The 13,375-nt window shown below is 38.7% G+C and overlaps 1 protein-coding gene across 4 annotated transcripts in view; it reads left to right on the top strand.

Annotated features, from left to right (window-relative positions):
* Positions 1-13,375, top strand: part of LGSN (lengsin, lens protein with glutamine synthetase domain) — a 136,710-nt gene that overhangs the window by 54,113 nt on the left and 69,222 nt on the right. Inside the window, exon 1 of one of the 4 annotated variants that reach the window (XM_081583077.1) lies at positions 2,254-2,314. The exons of 1 other annotated variant lie outside the window; for it this stretch is intronic. The gene's annotated coding sequence lies outside the window, so the exon portion shown is untranslated. Of the gene's footprint in view, positions 1-2,253; positions 2,315-2,596; positions 2,983-13,375 lie in introns of those variants that run through there. 2 more of the 4 variants (XM_081583074.1, XM_081583076.1) reach the window with 2 other exon arrangements.

Consider the following 13,375-nt stretch of genomic DNA (forward strand, 5'->3'; position numbering starts at 1 on the left):
GGCTGAGTGTCAAAGAATAACTGTTGGAGAAGATTCTTGAGAGTCCCTTGGACTGCAAGGAGATCAAACCAGTCATTCCTAAAAGACTGATTAGTCCTGACTATTCATTGGAAGGACTGATGCTAAAGCTGAAGCTCCAGTACTTTGGCCAGCTGATGAGAAGTGCTGACTCATTAAAAAAGACCCTGGTGCTGGCAAAGATTGAAGGCAGGAGGAGAAGAGGATAACAGAGGATGAAATGGTTGGATGGCATCACCGACTCAATGGGCATGAGTTTGAGCAAGCTCACAGTCAACAAAAGAGTCCAAAATTCAGTTCTTTGGTGCAATCTCAAAAATGACAGAATGATCTCTGTTCATTTCCAAGGCAAACCATTCAATATCACAATAATCCATATCTATGCCCCAACCAGTAATGCTGAAGAAGCTGAAGTTGAATGTTTCTATGAAGACCTACAAGACCTTCTAGAACTAACAACCAAAAATGATATCCTTTTCATCATAAGGGACTGGAATGCAAAAGTAGAAAGTCAAGAGATATCTGGAGTAACAGGCAAATTTGGCCTTGTAGTAAAGAATGAAGCAGGGCAAAAGCTAATAGAGTTTTGTCAAGAGAACACACTGGTCATAACAAACACCCTGTTCCAACAACACAAGAGAAGATTCTACACATGGATATCACCAGATGGTCAATACTGAAATCAGATTGATTATATTCTTTGCAGCTAAAGATGGAGAAGCTCTATACAGTCAGCAAAAAAAAAAAAGACCAGGAGCTGACTGTGGCCCAGATCATGAACTCCTTATTGCCAAATTCAGACTTAAATTGAAGAAAGTAGGGAAAACCACTAGATCCTTCAGGTATGATCTAAATAAAATCCCTTATACTTATACAATGGAAGTGACAAGTAGATTCAAGGGATTTAATCTGATAGAGTTCTTGAAGAACTATAGACACAGGTTCATGACATTGTACAGGAGGCAGTGATCAAGACCACCCCCCCCCCACAAAAAAAAAGGCAAAATGGTTATCAGAGAAGGTCTTACAAACAGCTAAGAAAAGATAAGGTAAAGGCAAAGGAGAAAAGGAAAGATATACCCATTTGAATGCAGAGTTCCAAAGAATAGCAAGGAGAGAGAAGAAAACCTTCCTCAAGGATCATTGCAAAGAAATAGAGGAAAACAACAGAATGGGAAAGACTAGAGATTTCCTCAAGAAAATTAGAGATACCAAGGGAATATTTCATGCAACGATGGGCACAATAAAGGACAGAAACAGTATGGACCTAACAGAAGCAGACACTATTAAGAAGAGGTGGCAAGAATACACAGGAAAACTATACAAAAAAGATATTAATGACCCAGATAACCATGAAAATGTGATCACTCACCTAGAGCCAGACATCCTGGAGTGCAAAGTCAAGTGGCCCTTAAGAAGCATCACTACGAACAAAGCTAGTGGAGGTGATGGAATTCCAGTTGAGCTATTTCAAATCCTAAAAGATGATGCCTCCCCACCACCACATGTCCATGAGTCTGTTCACTATGTCTGTGTCTCCATTGTTTCCCTGCAAATATTGATACAAATGTTCCTATTGCCATTTTCTTAATCATTCTGGATTTGTTTTCATAGGTGTTTTTCTTGTGTTTTCTACCTATAGAAATCCCTTTAACATTTGTTGTAAATCTGGTTTGGTGGCACAAAATTCTCTTAAGTTTTGCTTGCCTATAAAGATTTTGATTTCTTCATCAAGTTTGAATGAGATCTGCCAGAGACCTGCTCCAGTTGGTCAGGGTTCCCTCAGGATGGACGGCGTCGGCGATAAGAATGAGAAGACACAGCGAGTCGTTGTGTTTCCAAGTGTCTTCCGACTTTATTGTTTTCAGGGCAGCTTTTATATTTTTAGTTGTACATAGAGACAAATGTAAAGTGTAGAGTTACGCCAAATCAAATCAATGGGTCAGCAGTTTTTAACCCTTATCAGAACCAGGACACTCTTTGTGTTTTTCAGTTACAAAATGTTTAAAGTTGTTTACATCATCTTCTGGCTTGGAAGCCTGCTAACATCTGGTGACTCTTTTATTGATAAGGGTTGATCAGCCAGGACACTTTTGCACCAGGCACAGAAAGTACCAGGGTTACATTTTTTAAAGAATACAGGCACAGCAGATTATGACAAAGAAAGAATTCAAAAACTCAAAGTTTCAAGGTAAAACCTGTTTTCTGTACTCTATCTTATGCCTCGAGCCTAACAGAGAAGAATGTGGTCCCATAAAGTCATGGCACAGCAAGCTGAAAACAATGTAGCGCCAAGGTCAGTGCTTAGCAAAATCACCAGCTGAATTAACAATCGTCTTATTATTTGTATTAAAGCTAAACTTCTATTTATATAAATCTCTAACTATTATGTTTTCATTATATAGGCTAAATATGTTAAGAACAAAAGGCATAATGAGTAAATATAGACTAAGTAACAGTTTTATAAAGCAACATTTCTTATAATGCTTAACAAGCCTTTCCCTTTCTTTCTTACAAAGGGCTCTGTGCCCACTGGGGCTTTTTTTGTGGAGGCTCTCAATGCTGTTTTGTTGTTAAGGAGTAGTCAAGCACATTAGCTCCTAAGGCACAGGTACATTTATTAAACAAATCAATATGCTAGTAAGAGGAATTTAGATTAGCATACTCTATATCCTAGATAATTTTATTAAGGTGCTACCGTTCAGGGGCCTTGTTGATTGAGGTTTCAGAATGATCTATTTTAGAAGAGAATCAGGAAAAGCCTTTTGCCTAAGTCACAGAAAATAAGAAGAGGTTTATTATAACAAACATCAGAAAGACAGATAATATCTTCAAGGTGAGCGCTGAGGCAGCCTTCTGAGAATCCCTGAGGGCTGAGAAGCCGTGCTCAAATCAGTCCTCTTCCTCGTGACTCTGTCACGGGTGGGATCTCGTGGGCTGGCTCCCGGCAGAGATCTTTTCCAGGTATGTAATCTTGGTTGTAGATTTTTCCTTTTCAGTACTTTAAACATATTCTGCCATTCCCTTCTGGCCCACAGTTTCTACTGAAACTGCTGCTAAGTCACTTCAGTCGTGTCTGACTCTGTGCGACCCCATAGACGGCAGCCCACCAGGCTCCCCCGTCCCTGGGATTCTCCAAGCAAGAATACTGGAGTGGGTTGCCATTTCCTTCTCCAGTGCATGAAAGGGAAAAGTGAAAGTGATGTTGCTCAGTCGTGTCCGATTCTTAGCAACCCCATGGACTGTAGCCTAACAGGCTCCTCCATCCATGGGATTCTCCAGGCAAGAGTACTGGAGTGGGGTGCCATTGCCTTCTCCTTCTACTGAAAGATCAGCTGTTAATCATATGAGATTTTCTTGTATGTTACTTGTTGCTTTTCCCTTCCTGTTTTTAATATCTTTTCATTGTGTTTAATCTTTGATTAGTATGCATTTGATTAGTATCAGTTTGATTAGTATGTGTCTCGGCATGTTTCTGAGACACGTACGTTTTATCCTGTATGGGACTCTGTGCTTCGTGGACTTGATTGACTATTTCCTTTCCCATGTTGGGAAAATGTTCAGCTATAATCTCTTCAGAAATTTTCTTAAAACCTTTCTCTTTCTCTTCTTCTTCTAGGACCCCTATAATTTGAATGCTGGTACATTTAATATTGTCCCAGAAGTCTCTGAGATTATCCTCAATTCTTTTCATTCTTTTCCCTTTATTCTACCCTTTGGCAGTTTCCTCACCCCCCCAGGTACAAGTCTAGTTATGCTCACTCTCCTATTTTTCTCCTCCTTCCTTTGTCCTACCAAGCTTTGCATGAATCTATATATTCCTTTCCAGTGGTCATGGATTCCTGCCATCTCTCATCTGCTCTTCTGCAGGATCTTTTTATTATTGATGCATTGGTGGAAAAAGATGTACTCCGCATCCACCATCTTGTCTCTCTCCTTGTATGATTTTTATATCAGGGTGATGATAGACTGATAGAATGAGTCTGGAAATGTCCTTTACTCTGTAATTTTTTTTCAGAAGGATGGCTGTTGACTATTCTCTAAATGTTTGATAGAAATTTCTTGTGAAGCCATCTTGTCCTGGACATTTGTTAGTGGGACATTTTTACATCAGTTTCAATTTCAGTACTTGTGATTGGCCTGTTCATAATTTCTATTTCTTTCTGGTTAGTCATGGGAGACTGTACCTTTGTAAGAATTTGTCCATTTCTTTTAGCTTCCCTATTTTATTGGCATATAATTGCTTGTCTCTTATTATTCTTTGTATTTCTGTGGTGTCTGTTGTGACTTCTCCTTTTACATTTCTAATTTTTTTTCCTGATGAGTCTGCTGCTGCTGCTGCTAAGTCACTTCAGTTGTGTCTGACTCTGTGTGACCCCATAGACAGCAGCCCACCAGGCTCCTCTGTCCCTGGGATTCTCCAGGCAAGAACACTGGAGTGGATTGCCATTTCCTTCTCCAATGCATGAAAGTGAAAAGTGAAAGTGAAGTCATTCAGTCGTGTCCGACTCTTAGCGACCCCATGGACTGTAGCCTACCAGGCTCCTCTGTCCATGGGATTCTCTAGGCAAGAATACTGGAGTGGGTTGCCATTGATGAGTCTAAGAGTTTATAAATTTTGTTTATCTTTTCAAAGAACCAGCTTTTGGTTTCATTGATCTTTGCAACTGTTTTTTCCCCCCCTCTATTTCATTTATTTCTGTTTTCATCTTTATGATTTCTTTCCTTCTAGTAACTTTGGGTTTTATTTGCTCTTCTTTCTCTAGTTGCTTTAGGTGCAAGACTAGGTTGTTTATTTGAGATTTTTCTTGTTTCCTGAAGTAAAATTGAGTTGGTATAAATTTTCCCTGGTAAAACTCTGCTTTTGTTTCATTTAGAGGTTTTGAATCATTGTGTTTTTGTTTTCATTTGTTTCTAGATTTTTTTTTACTTCCTCTTTGGTTTCTTCAGTGACCCATTAATGGCTTCATATTAAGTAACCTGTTGCTTAGCCTCCTGTGTTTGTGGTTTTTTCTTGTATGATATTTCTAATCAATAGAATTGTGGTCAGAAAATATGCTTGATATAATTTAAGTTTTCTTAAATTTACCAAGGCTTGATTTACGGACCAGTATGTGATATAATTATTATCCTTATAATGTTCTATGTTTGCTCGAAAAGAATATGTATGCTGCTACTTTCAGATAGTGTGCTCTATAAATATCAATTAAGTTCATCTGACCTAATGTGTCATTTGAGGCCAGTTTCCTTTTTGATTTTCTGTCTGGATGATCATTCCATTGATGAAAGTGGGGTGTTAAACAGTCCCACTATTTTTGTGTTACTGTTTATTTCATCTTTTATGGTTTAGTATTTTCGTTATATATTGAAGTCCTCCTATGTTGAGTGCATATATATTTACAAATGTTATATTTTCTTCTGGGATTTATCCCTTGATCATTATGTAGTGTCCTTCTTTCTCTCATAACACTTTATTTTAAAGTTTATTTTTTCTGATATGAGTATTGCTATTCCAGCTATCTTTTGGTTTCCATTTGCATGGAATACATTTTTCCATTTTCTCACTTTCAGTCTGTATATGTACCTAGATCAGAAGTGGGTTTCTTGTAGACATCATATATATGGGTCTTATTTTTGTATCCATTAAGTCATTCTTTGTCTTTTGGTTGGAGAATTTAGTCCATTTAAATTAAGGCAACTATCTCTATGTATGTCCTTATTGCTGTTTTGTTAATTGCTTTGAATTTGTTTTTATAGATCTCTTTTCTTTCTTTTCTCTTTTATTCATTTGTCTTGTGATGACTCTTTAGTGCTGTGTTTAGGATACTTTTTCTTTCTGTATGTGTATCTATTGTAGATTTTTGTTTATGGTTTCCATGAGATTTTGACATATCCATCTCTACATAAAAGATTATTTTAAATTGCTGGTTTGTTATTTCAAATGCATTTTTGGTATCCTTCATTTATACTCTCCTCTTCTCACAATTACCAGCTTTGATATCCTATTTGTGTGTGGATGATTTCCTACATTTAGTATATGTATCTTGCCTTGGCAGTTGACCTTTCCCATTTGTAATTTTCTTGTTTCTAGTGGGGGCTTTTGTCTTCTGCCTAGAGAAAGCCCTTTAGCATTTTTCATAAAGCTGGTTTGGTGGTGTTGAATTCTTAGCTTTTGATTCTCTGTAAAGCTTTTGATTATCCATCAAGTCTGAATGCTTGCCTTGCTGTATAGAGCATTCATGGTTGTAGGTTTTTCACTTTCATCACTTTCAATATAGTGTGCCATTCCCTTCTGGCCTGAAGTTTCTGCTAAGAAATCAGCTGATAACCTTTTGGGGATTCCCTTGCATGTTATTTGTTGCTTTTCTTCTGTTGCTTTTAATATTTTCTCTTTGTCTTTAATTCTTGTCAGTTTGATTGATATGTGTCTCAGCTTTTCCTCCTTGGGTTTATCTTGTATTGGAATCTCTTCACTTTTTGGACTTGGATGAGTGTTTACTTTCCCATGTTGGGAAATTTTTCAGCAATTACCTTTCAAATATTTTTTTCAGGACCTTTCTCTCTCTTCCTTGTGGCACCAATATAATGTGAATGTTGTTACATTTATTGTTGTCCCAGACATCTTTTAGACTGTCCTCATTTCTTTTCATTCTTTTTTAATTTATTCCACAGCAGTGATTTTCACCAATCTCTTTTCCAGATCACTTATTTGTTCTGTCTTAATTATTTTGCTATTGATTCCTTCTAGTGTATTTTTCATTTCAGCTATTGTATTGTTCATCTCCCTTTGTTTTTTACATCTTCTAGCTCTTTGAGAAACATTTCTTATATCTTTTCAGCCTGTGCCTACATACTTTTTGTGAGTTTTTTTTATCACCTTTATTATAATTAATCTGAATTCTTCCTCAAGTATATTGCCTATCTCCACCTCACTTAGGTATTCTTCTGAGGTTTTATCTTATTCCTTAGTTTTTTGTCTTCTGAACATATTTCTCTGATGTCTCATTTTGTCTAAAGCTCTGTGTCTGTGGGCTCTGTTCTGCAGGCTGCAGGATTGTAGTTCTTGCTTCTGGTGTCTACCCTTTGTTTGGTTCATTTGGTCTAGGAGCTTGTGCAGACTTTCTGGTGGGAGGTGCTAGTGGGTGCTCACTGGTGGCTAGAATTGAGTCTTGTCCTCTGATGAGTAGGGCCACGTCAAGAGGTGTGTCTAGAGGTGACTGTGTGCTCAGGAGGACTTTATGCTGCCTGTTTGTTGGTGAATGGGGCTCTGTTCTCTTCCTGTTGCTTATATGGCCCAATGCATCCCTCCGCTAGAGCCTGTGGGCTATTGGGTGGGGCCATGCCTCAATGCCAAAATGGTGACCTACTGAAGGTCTCACACCTTTGAATATTTCCTAGGGGCCACCAGTGACCTTGCTGCCCACTCAAGGCCACTGCCAACTCATGACTGCCTTGGAGACCATCAAAGATCCTTAGGTAGGCTGGCCCATTGTCCTATGAAGTCATTACTTTTCCCTGGGTCTCAGTCCATGTGAAACTTTGTGGCTACCCTCCAAGGTTGGAGTCTGTATTTCTCCCAGTCTTGTGAAGCTCCTGAACTCAAGCCCTACTAGCCTTTGAAACCAAATGGCTTGGAAGCATGATGTGGGGCTCAGAACTCACTCCTGTGGGAGAACTTCTGCAGTTTATTTTCCAGTTTGTAGGTCATTCACCTGGTGGGCATGAGATATGATTAGATTGCTACTGTACCCCTCCTGTCTTGTTGTGGCTTCTGCTTTATCTTTTGATATAGAATATCTTTTTTGGTATGTTACAGTCTTTTTTTTTTATCAATGATTGTTCAGTAGTTAGTTGTGTTTTTGGTGTTTGAGTGAGAGGAGGTGAGCCCAAGTCCTCCTACTCCATCAAGTTATCACCAGTCAAGTTAAAGTTATATATGCCCAATGGTTTAAATAAACAGTTCTTTGTGCCATTTCTGTTTCCCCTCCCAAGATATCCAGTCTCAATTTCTTTAGCTAAATCTTTTGTTTTTACTCAATATACCTGAAAATTTTACTTAAATTACTATTTATTCATCTCTAATTTTTTTCCATTAAACAACTGTCTTTGTTGTCTCTTTCCTTCCTTTTCCTTGAATGAACATGCACACTTTCAATTTTCATAATCATCCTAATAAACTATTGTCATTTTTAGTAGAATCAATATTTAGTATTTACGTTGTAAATACATTTCACAATTATAAAACTGTTCAAAATTGAGCAATGTACTATTATTACATGATAATTTTCTTTGCCCATATAAATTTTTCTTTTCCATGGAGTTGATGGGAATATAGTAAGATAGTTAAATTGTTAGTTTAGAAATCCTATAGGAGATTAAAGACAGAAAAGCAATTTTAAGGAATTTTGGGAGATTATTTTCAGCCAATGACCACTCAAGAAAAGAATCCAGTAACTGTATACACTACCTTGAAAAAAGACCAGGTGCATTTAAGTGCTGGGCATAGCCAGATCACAAGACCCATTAGTTAAAACACATGCCAATAGATATGGGGTCTGAATTTTGTTACATGAAGTCAGGGAGTTAATGGACCTTGAAGAGTAGCATCTCTGCATGTAACCAAGATAAGAATATAGATGAAAGGGGAAAGAAACTAGGTGAAATGACACACTATACCAAAACCTGAGATGAATCACTATATATTGGTATATGATACCACCATTTTATTATTATACACACGATTCAAGTAGTGCCATGACAGTCCCAGTTACACCATATAGGTTCAAAGAGAGGACTAATGACATAAGTCTTAATGGCAACCCAAAAATGAGGAAGAAGGTAGTCTTCCTCTCTCCCACATTTTCTTTGATTCTAAAAATATAACCTTCTTTGTTCTTTTGGCTGCACTCTGTTGCCTACCTGTTTGTATCTCTCAAAAGCACTCACCTTTTGCCTGTCACTTTGTTTCTTGCTGAGATCTCTCTGTGCTGAGACAAAAGAACCTGAGCTTCATTAAATCCTGAGACCAGATGTGCAGTTTCAGTCAAAAGACTATGGGTTCGAATTCCCTCTTAAGTCAGAGACTGTGGATTCAAGTCCCAATTTGAGATGCGACTGGGTTCAAGTCCCATTAAAAGAGCACAGTTTCAGAGTTAATAATTGTCTTTTTTTCCCCACTAGCTTAATGTTGTCAGTGTTTTTCAGTCACTCAGTCATGTGTGACTCTTTGTGACATAATGAACTGTAGCACATCAGGGTCCTCTGTCCTCCACTGTAACCCAGAATTTTCTCAAATCATGTTCATTGAGTCAGTGATGCTGTGAAAGTTAATTCTTAGGTATATTGATAAGGAGTCCAGAGTCCTTGAGGAGGAGAAAGGTGTCCAGGGACCTCAAGGAGGAAAAAGCAACAATTTTTTTTTTTCCTACATTGCTTGTCTTGGTCACATAAGACTTTTTAAAAAAAAACTCCTGAGTTGTTATGGCAACAATCTATTTATTCTAAGACTAACTTTCTTGAAGCACAAAGCTAATGATTACACAACAAAACAACTAATCTTGCTCATGTGTAGGTTTTTGCTTCAGCTCTGTACTAATGATTGCATAACAACAATGTATATTGTTTGAGGACTTTTTTCTCTTTCTTAACAAGAGTTCAGTTCAGCCGCTCAATCGTGTCGGACTCTTTGCAACCGCATGAACCACAGCACGCCAGGCCACCCTATCCATCAGCAACTCCCAGAGTCCACCCAAATCCATGTTCATTGAGTCAGTGATGCCATCCAACCATCTCATCCTCTGTCCTCCCCTTCACCTCCTGCCCTCAATCTATTCCGGCATCAGGGACTTTTCCAGTGAGTCAGATCTTCCATCAGGTGGCCAAAGTATTGACGTTTCAGCTTAAACATCAGTCCTTCCAATGAACACCCAGGGCTGATCTCCTTTAGGATGGACTGGTTGGATCTCCTTGCAGTCCAAGACACTCTCAAGAGTCTTCTCCAACACCACAGTTCAAAAGCATCAATTCTTCGTCACTCAGATTTCTTTATACTCCAACTCTCACATCCATACATGACCACTGAAAAAACCATAGCCTTGACTAGAAGGACCTTTGTTGGCAAAGTAATGTCTCTGCTTTTTAATATGCTGTCTCGGTTGGTCATAACTTTCCTTCCAAGGAGTAAGTGTCTTTTAATTTCATGGCTGCAATCACCATCTGCAGTGAGTTTGGAGCCCAGAAAAATAAAGTCAGCCACTGTTTCCACTGCTTCCCCATCTATTTCCCATGATGTGATGGGACCAGATGCCATGATCTTAGTTTTCTGAATGTTGAACTCTAAGCCAACTTTTTCACTCTCCTCTTTCACTTTCATCAAGAAGCTCTTTAGTTCTTCACTTTCTGCCATAATGGCGCTGTCATCTGCATATCTGAGGTTATTGATACTTCTCCCAGCAATCTTGATTCCAGCTTGTGTTTCTTCCAGCCCAGTGGTTCTCATGATGTACTCTGCAAACAAATTAAATAAGCAGGGTGACAATATACAGCCTTGACGTACTCTTTTTCTATTTAGAACCAGTCAGTTGTTCCATGTCCAGTTCTAACCGTTACTTCCTGACCTGCCTACAGGTTTCTCAAGAGGCAGGTCAGGTGGTCTGGTATTCCCCTCTCTTTCAGAATTTTCCACAGTTTATAGTGATCCACACAGTCAAAGGCTTTGGCAGAGTCAATAAAGCAGAAATAGACATTTTTCTGGAACTCCTTGATTTTTCGATGATCCAATGGATGTTGGCAATTTTTTCTCTGGTTCCTCTGCCTTTTCTAAAACCAGCTTGAACATCTGGAAGTTCACGGTTCACTTATTGCTGAAGCCTGGCTTGGAGAACTTTAAGCATTACTTTACTAGCGTGTGAGATGAGTGCAATTGTACAGTAGTTTGAACATTCTTTGGCATTGCCTTTCTTTGGGATTGGAATGAAAACTGACCTTTTCCAGTCCTGTGGCCACTGCTGAGTTTTCCAGATTTGCTGGCATATCAAGTGCAGCACTTTCACAGCATCAACTTTGAGGATTTGAAATAGCTCAACTGGAATTCCATCACATCCACTAGCTTTGTTCGTAGTAATGCTTTCTAAGGCCCACTTGACTTCACATTCCAGGATGTCTGGCTCTAGGTGAGTGATCACGCCATCGTGATTTTCTGGGTCATGAAGATCTTTTTTGTACAGTTCTTCTGTGTATTCTTGCCACCTCTTCTTAATATCTTCTGCTTCTGTTAGGTCCCTACCATTTCTGTCCTTTATTGAGTCCATCTTTGCATGAAATGTTCCCTTGGTATCTCTAATTTTCTTGAAGAGATCTTTAGTTTTTCCCATTCTATTTTTTTTCCTCTATTTCTTTGCATTGAATGCTGAGGAAGGCTTTCTTATCTCTCCTTGCTATTCTTTGGAACTCTACATTCCAATGGGTATATCTTTCCTTTTCTCCTTTGCTTTTCACTTTTCTTTTCACAGCTATTTGTAAGGCCTCCTCAGACAGCCATTTTGCTTTTTTGCATTTCTTTTCCATGGGAATGGTCTTGATTCTTGTCTCCTGTACAATGTCACGAACCTCCGTCCATAGTTCATCAGGCACTCACAGATCTAGTCCCTTAAATCTATTTCTGACTTCCACTGTATTGTCATAAAGGATTTGATTTAGGTCATACCTGAATGTTCTAGTAGTTTTCTCCACTTTCTTCAACTTCAGTCTGAATTTCACAATAAGGAGTTCATGATCTGAGCCACTGTCAGCTCCTGGTCTTGTTTTTACTGACTGTATAGAGCTTCTCCATCTTTGGCTGCAAAGAATATAATCAATCTGATTTCAGTGTTGACCATCTGGTGATGTCCTTTCGTAGAGTCTTCTCTTGTGTTGTTAGGACACAAGATCGGACACTAAAAGATGAACTCTCCAGGTCGGTAGGTGCCCAATATACTACTGGAGATCACTGAAGAAATAATTCCAGAAAGAAAGAAGGGATGGAGCCAAAACAAAAACAACACCCAGTTGTGGATGAGACTGGTGTTGGAAGCAAGTTTCGATGCTGTAAAGAGCAGTATTGCACAGGAACCTGGAATGTTAGGTCCATGAATCAAGGCAAATTGGAAGTGGTCAAACAGGAGATGACAATAGTGAACATTGACATTCTAGGAATCAGCAAACTAAGACGGACTAGAATGGGTGAATTTAACTCAGATGACCATTATATCTACTACTGTGGGCAGGAATCCCTTAGAAGAAATGGAGTAGCCATCATAGTCAACAAAAGAGTGCGAAATGCAGTACTTGGATGCAATCTCAAAAACGACGGAGTGATCTCTGTTCGTTTCCAAGGCAAACCATTCAATATCACAGTAATGCAAGTCTATGCCCCAACCAGTAACACTGAAGACGCTGACGTTGAACAGTTATATAAAGACCTACAAGACCTTCTAGAACTAACACCCAAAAAAGATGTCCTTGCATTTTGGAATGCAAAAGTAGGAAGTCAAGAAACACCTGAGTAACAGGCAAATTTGGCCTTGCACTACAGAATGAAGAAGGGCAAAGTCTAATAGAGTTCTGCCAAGAGAACGCACTGCTCATGGCAAACACCCTCTTCCAACAACACAAGAGAAGAATTTTAACAAGAACCTTCTGACTAATCTTGTTATCTTAGGATGTCTGTTGTGGGATTGGGTCTGGTAAAACCTCTCTACTGTTAGTAAACAATTGAAAAATTATATAAATCTCCACCAAAACAAGTGAATGGGGCACTTTCTGCCCCTTTCTGATGCCTATGTCAAAAGTTTTTCTATCCTTTTTTCACTGTAATAAAACTTTTGCCACACAAAGCTCTAAGTGTCTGAAGCTGTGTCTTTGGTCCAAAAGTGAAATTCTTTCCTTCAGAGATCATGAATCTGACTCTGTTCACTGTAAGCCATCAATTTTGTCTCACCATCTCATCCTCTGCCACCCCCTTATCCTTTTGCCTTCCATTGCTCCCATGAATTGGCTCTTTGCCAATGAATTGACTCTTTGAATCAGGTGGCCAAAATAGTGCAACTTCAACAATGGTCATTCCAATAAATATTCAGGGTTGATTTCCTTTAGGATTGTCTGGTTTTATCTCTTTGCAGTCCAAGGTACTCTCAAGAGTCTTCTCCAACAGCACAATTAGAAAGCATCAATTCTTCAGTGCTCAGCCTTCTTTATGGTCCAGCTCTCATATCCATACGTGACTATTGGAAAAACCATAGCTTTGACTATATGGACCTTTTTTGGCAAAACCATGTCTCTGCTTTTTAATTTTATGTCTACGTTTATCATGGCTTTCCTT

The sequence above is a fragment of the Giraffa tippelskirchi genome, chromosome 3 (genome assembly GCF_054371585.1).
Source record: "Giraffa tippelskirchi isolate mGirTip1 chromosome 3, T2T-mGirTip1v1.2.pri, whole genome shotgun sequence".
In the NCBI taxonomy this organism is placed as follows: Eukaryota; Metazoa; Chordata; class Mammalia; order Artiodactyla; family Giraffidae; genus Giraffa; species Giraffa tippelskirchi.